Genomic DNA, 6,272 nt, shown 5'->3' with positions numbered 1-6,272 from the left:
TGACTGTCCTAGTGAAAGTCACAGACCCCAGTAGGCCATGCAGTGTCCCCACGTAGATGTAGAGCTGGGTTCTGCTGGCTGGACAGCCATTTCCACATGTGTGATAGGAGAAGGGTCCTGCTCTGCAGAAAGAACATCAACTAGCAACAAAACCAAGGCACAACACAAAGGACAAGCACCTTGTCCCCAAGGCAGCCCTTTCTGCACTGGCTGTTCTTAGTGGCTGTAACGGATAGGTGTCACTAGAGACTGTCCCTGAAGAAGTCATCCCAAGAACCCAGTGACCATTTCCAGCAATAACAAAAAGCGCTCCAAAGTCGAGTAGGCGAAGCACGAAAATAGTTCACAAAAATGGAAACGCAACATACCTCTCAATGAGAGAGTGGATTTAAAACATTAATGGCATTCAACATCACTAATTACAATAAGAAGGTAATTGAAACCATCAAGACATCTTATTGTGTGTTAGACTGGCAAATATCAAAAAGCTAGACACCATACTCTGCTGGCAAAGAGGAACCAGTCCCATCTCTCAGAAGGAGCAGCTGTCAAAAATGGGAAGCAGTATCTCTTAGCCCGAAGCCTCTCCTCCAGAAATTATGGCTCGGGTGTATTCAGCAGTGTATCAGATTCAAGGCAGAGAAGGTTGCACAGGGCTAAAGCATTATTTGTGAAAGAAAAAAAACCCAAAGAAACCAAAACTTGACACCCATGTGCATTGGTTACTTTTCTGTTGCTGCAAGAAGATGTCATGATCAAAAGCAACTTAGGGGACCAACAGATTTATTATTACATCTCACAGGTTAGATAGAGTCAAAGGGAGCCAGGGCAGGAGCTGTGGCGGAGGTGGGGAAGCGGGTAGGGGAGAAGAACACTGCTTACTGGTTTGCTCCTTCTGGCTAGCTCAGGCTGCTCATCCACAACCTGGACCACCTGCCAAAAATAAGTCCCACGGTTTGCCTACAAGCCACTCTCATGAGAATATTTCTTTTTCAGCTGAGGTCCCTTCTTCCCGGATGACTCTAGTTTGTATTACATTGACAAAAAAAAACTAACCAGTAAGTGCACCGTGAGGAGACTAGTTAAAGAAAAATAACCAGTGTACACCGTGAGGAGACTAGTTAAAGAAAAATAACCAGTGTACACCGTGAGGAGACTAGTTAGAGAAAACTATGATGAATTATAAAATGGGGCGCAGTTGAGAACACTCTCTAGGCACAATGTGAGAAGCAGAAGGGACAGCAGCACTTAGGGAAAAACTAAACAGACAAGGCAAGTCTACCCACACATATGCACAGAAGATACCGAATGGCAAATCAAGGAACTGCTGGGGAAAATACAGGGTCAGCATGGAGATCCATTCTCGGCTGGCAGGTAGAGAAATGTTCACAGACCGACGGGCACGGTGGTTACCAAACACTGAGCAGAGGACCTCACTGAGCGACACAGATGGGTATTAGATAATGAAAAGGAGACCACTAAAACCCGTACAGCTCACTGTCACGGAGGGTGTACATCATCAACAACACAGCAGGAGTGACAGCCTGGGAAATCACTTTAAATCAGGTGGCTGGCACACACCTTTAATCCCAGCACTCGGGAGGCAGAGGCAGGCGGATCTCTGTGAGTTTGAGGCCAGCCTGGTCTACAGGGTGAGTTCCAGGATAGGCATCAAAAACTACAGAGAAACCCTGTCTCGGAAAAAAAAAAAGATTTATGAATATGTACGAACGTTTTGCCTGAGTGTCACGTATGTGTATCAACATGCATGCTTGATGTCTGTGGAGGCCAGAAGAGGGCATCAAATCCCCTGGAACTGGAATCACAGATAATTGTGAGCCGCCACAAGGGGCTTGGGAACTAAACCTAGGTCCTCTGGAAGAGCAGTGAACATTTCTAACCCTGAGCCATCTCTCCAGTCCCAGAAAAGAAAAAAGAAAAAGAAAAGTCACTTTTTACAATTATCTTAATTAACAAACAAGTCAGTCAAAATCTGCCAGGTAATACTACCACCAGAGTGCAGGAGCAGCTAAGCACAGGACTGTACCATCCCAAACACCCCGCAGGCCACTTCAGATCCCCAGGGGAAACGACAGCTTCTTGGGGGAGAAATCTGCCCAACAGCTTTGACAGGGATGTGAGCTCTGAATCACCAAAAATAGACAAGCGCTGCCTATCAAACAGAACACCGCATCATCTGAGGGGAGACCGTGTCCCCACAAGACAACTTCCTCGGACTCCTCAATAACTCAGTGTCAGAAAGGACACTGGGAGCTGTTGTGGACTAAACAAAAGGATTTGTGGAAATTTCATGGTATTATACTCTTTAACTGGATCCTGGCTGTAAAACAAAGATCCTCACCAACCAGAAGCTCAGGTGTTGTGTAATGCTGTCCTCCAGGCATGGTGTGGCTGTGGCCCAGCTGCTAAAACTCCTTCCCAGAGGGCAATATAAACAGTTTCCACTCCTCCCCTCCAAGGATGCAGAATTCCACCGGAGTCCACTCTGGGGGACCAATGACTGTGTAGGTGAGGGGCTCTGTACATGGTTTGAGTGTTTCTTTCCAACAAAGCTGCATCGGGAAAGCCTTGACCTAGCAGGGATGAGTGCTTTCTCATACCTACACAGACGGAACTTCTCCAGTTCTCCAGGGCCTAAATGCTCTAGCCCCTCCCCTTAGCCATGTGGGATTAAGGCCGATTTGCCTCCACCAGGTGAAGGGAGAGGCTGGGTACTTAGGTGATAGTCTCCCTCCCCACCCTTCCAGGAAGGGAGGTGAACAATCCACAAGCCCAGCTGGAATAATCCTTTTGTTAGTGGGAGCAGCTGAACACCCCAAGATGGTGGTTGTTTGGCTCAGAGGGTAGTCATGAACAACACGCCCTCTTGGACTCCTAAGAGTCCCATCACACAGGGACAGGGTGCTCATGAGACTCTACCCCTTCCTTGTGATTTCTAGGCAGCCATCAGTTGCCAGAAGGGGACTCGTGAGTCCCCTCTCTGGGGATAAATTGGCAGTTAATGTAAGGAAATCTGAGGAAACTCGGTCCCTAATGGGTTGATTCCTGCAGGTCATTAGGGACAGTTGGTTAGCTCTGGCTGAGAGCCCCGTTAATTTCATGCCCTGGAAGGCAGAAAAGGACTAGAATTACTGGGAACGAGGCATCAAAGAGGCAGTTTTGGTGCCCAGATCCTCGGGCCAAATAGCACTGTGTTCACAGGACTCAAGAAAGAATCGAGTTTGGGACTGCAGACACAGCTCAATCAGTGAACAGCTTGCTTTGCAAGCACAAAGACCTCAGTTTGAACTCCAGAAAGCCAGGCACGGTGGCATGTGGGAAGGTGGAGAAAGGGGGGTTTCTGTGGCTTTCTGCCCGGCTAGCCTATTCTACTCAGCAGGCTCTGAGGCTAGCCTCTGGCCTCCACAGGCACTCACACAAACACGCACACACACAAACACGCGCACACACACAAACACGCACACACACAAACATGCACACACACAAACACGCGCACACAAGTATATATGGCTCCCGCCCTGCCCCCACATCTGTAAAAAGTTGATTCAGCAGGTATATGGGCATTGGTAGAAGACTTTGGCAACTTTTGCTGAGCCCCATGGTGGGACAGGGTCATTCCAAGGTGTAATTGACTCTGGAAGTTTGGCTGGTTTAAACTGGCCTGTAGATCATACCCGTGAAGTGCAGAAACAACGAAGAGGGTGTAAGAAATAAAAAAAGGCAGACAAAGGTGGGGCTTGTCAGAGGCACATGAAAGCGATGTGGTAATATCAGAATAGGGTGTGGGTCTCTAAGGAGGAAAACTAGCGGAAGCTGAATTTGGTGTCTATGAGCCCTGGAAGGCTGGACAAAGGGTTAAGAAGCAGATACGACACAGCGGTGCAAAGAAAAGAAACTACATTTGCGCCCACACCTGCTGAATCACCGCCCAGCTACTTCTGTTGCTCACGCAGGCACAGCCCGATACTTTCTGGGGACCACACACACCCCAAAACGGCACCAAATGGTCTTTGGGTAGTCTCTGAACAACTGATGGGGGTGCTTTTGACTGGAACCAGTCCTTTGAAGCTGGTTCCATCTGCTATGTGACCATCTCTCCCCTGGAAGGGGTGATTTGTGTTAACTTCAGTTGACAAGATTTGAGGTCACCAGGCCAAAGGCTTGTCTCGAGGTATCTTTAACCTCCATTCAAATTTCCCTGCACAGCCCCCCAGTTGTTTTGTTCTACTCTAGGGTTGCCCTTCCGAGGTCCCATCTTTTCTGAAATGGAAATGGCCGGCTGGGGCCTGCACTTGCTGGTTTCTTCCATGGCAAGGCTGGAGTGGATAGGCCTGATAGCACATGCCTCCATCCCGCAGTGGCAGATTATGGACATCCCAGGCCAGGCCATACACTAGGAGCTGTGCTGAGTGATCCAAACTTGGGGCTCTGTGGCTGCACAGCAGCTATGCAAGCCCACTTGTCTTACTCAGTGTTCTATTGCTATGAAGAGACACCGTGTCTACGGCAATCCCCCCACCCCCCTACCCCCACCTCCACCCCCAAGCGCGCCCAGACAGGGTTTCTCTGTGCAACAGCTCTGGCTGTCCTTGAACTCACTTTGTAGACCAGGCTGGACTCACAGAGATCCGCCTGCCTCTGCCTCCCGAGTGCTAGGATTAAAGGCACGCGCCACCATTGCCCAGTGAATATAAAGGAAAACATTTAACTAGGGCTGGCTTACAGTTAAGAGGTTTAGTCTATTATCATTATGGCAAGACACTGTGCTGTGCAGGCAGACATGGTGCTGGAGAAGGAGCTGAGTGTTCTACATCTTGATACACAGGCAGCAGAAGGAAGAATTGTGCACAGGGTGTGGCCTGAACATGAGACTTGAAGCCTGCCCCTGCAGTGACACACTTCCTCCAAGGCCACACCTACTCCAACCAGACCACACCCCCAATAGCACCACTCTCTATGGGTCAAGCATTCAAACACATAAGTCTTATGGGGGCCATACCTATTCAAACCACCACACCCTGGCCCCCAGAAATATTAAATAGTTTAGTCCTGCCATATTTACTGGCTAGACAATATCTGCTTTGGTCCCCCAGGAGAGGAACATGTAGATGGATTTTTCTTTGGGTCAGCAGCTCACAAAAAACAACAGAGACTTAAATTATGAAAGCTTGACGTATAGTTTAGACTTGTTCCACTGGCTCTTAGAACTTAAATTAACCCACTTACATTAATCTGTGCTTTGCCTTGTGGTTTTTTACCTCATTTTGCACTTCCCGTTTCCTCCGGCATCTAGATTCACCTCCTCTTCCTCACTCTGCCTGGAAGTCCCACCTAGTCTCTCCTGCCTAGCTATTGGCCATTTGGCTCTTTATTAAGTCAGTCAGAAGGAACCTTGGCAGAGACACATCTTCACGGTGTATAAAAGGATTATTCCATGTAAGTTCGAGGTGAGCCTGGTCTACGAGAGCTAGTTCCAGGATGGCCAGGGTTGTTACACAGAAAACCCTGTCTTGAAAAACCTAAACAAATAAATAATAAATCCCACAACAGGCCGGGCGGCGGTGGCGCAGGCCTTTAATCCCAGCACTCGGGAGGCAGAGGCAGGCGGATCTCTGAGTTAGAGGCCAGCCTGGTCTACAAGAGCTAGTTCCAGGACAGGCTCTAGAAACTACAGGGAAACCCTGTCTCGAAAAGAAAACAACAACAACAACAACAAAAAAAAAAACCCAAAAAAATCCCACAACAGGAATACACTCTTGCTCCTGCCCAGCAGTGGAATCAAAGTTGTGTAGTGTGCGCTGCTCCCACTCAAGTCCAATTCTGCCAATGAATGTGTGAGCTGGGGTTCAGCCTAGGGGTAAAGAGAGACATGGGCCTCCTGGTCACGCCATCCCTGAACACTGTGTACAATTCTCTGGGAGGGTGGGGGAGATTGGGTAAAGAAGACAAAAAGTGGGGAGGGTATGCTGTTTGTACAGAAATAAAAACTAAGTTTTCAAAAATAGAAAAAAAATATTAAGCTTGTCACAAGCATGGGCAGTTGTGCCTAGAGAGTAAGCTGTGCACTAGTTTATAGGAAATTGTTCATCCATCCCGGTGCCCTTAAGAAAGACCACTGTGGCCAGTGGAGAGGCAGCAGGTTGCCACGTTCGGGCCCAGAGATGGTCAGGTCCCAGAAGCTCGACTCCAATCAGGTACAGCACTTGAGAGCACAGCTATGCACCCTGGTGACCTAGGTAAGTCAGAGCAAC

This window comes from Arvicola amphibius, chromosome 2, assembly GCF_903992535.2.
Source record: "Arvicola amphibius chromosome 2, mArvAmp1.2, whole genome shotgun sequence".
Lineage (NCBI taxonomy): Eukaryota > Metazoa > Chordata > Mammalia > Rodentia > Cricetidae > Arvicola > Arvicola amphibius.
The sequence above is the reverse complement of the archived record's forward strand: the minus strand, read 5'-3'. Positions refer to the sequence as shown.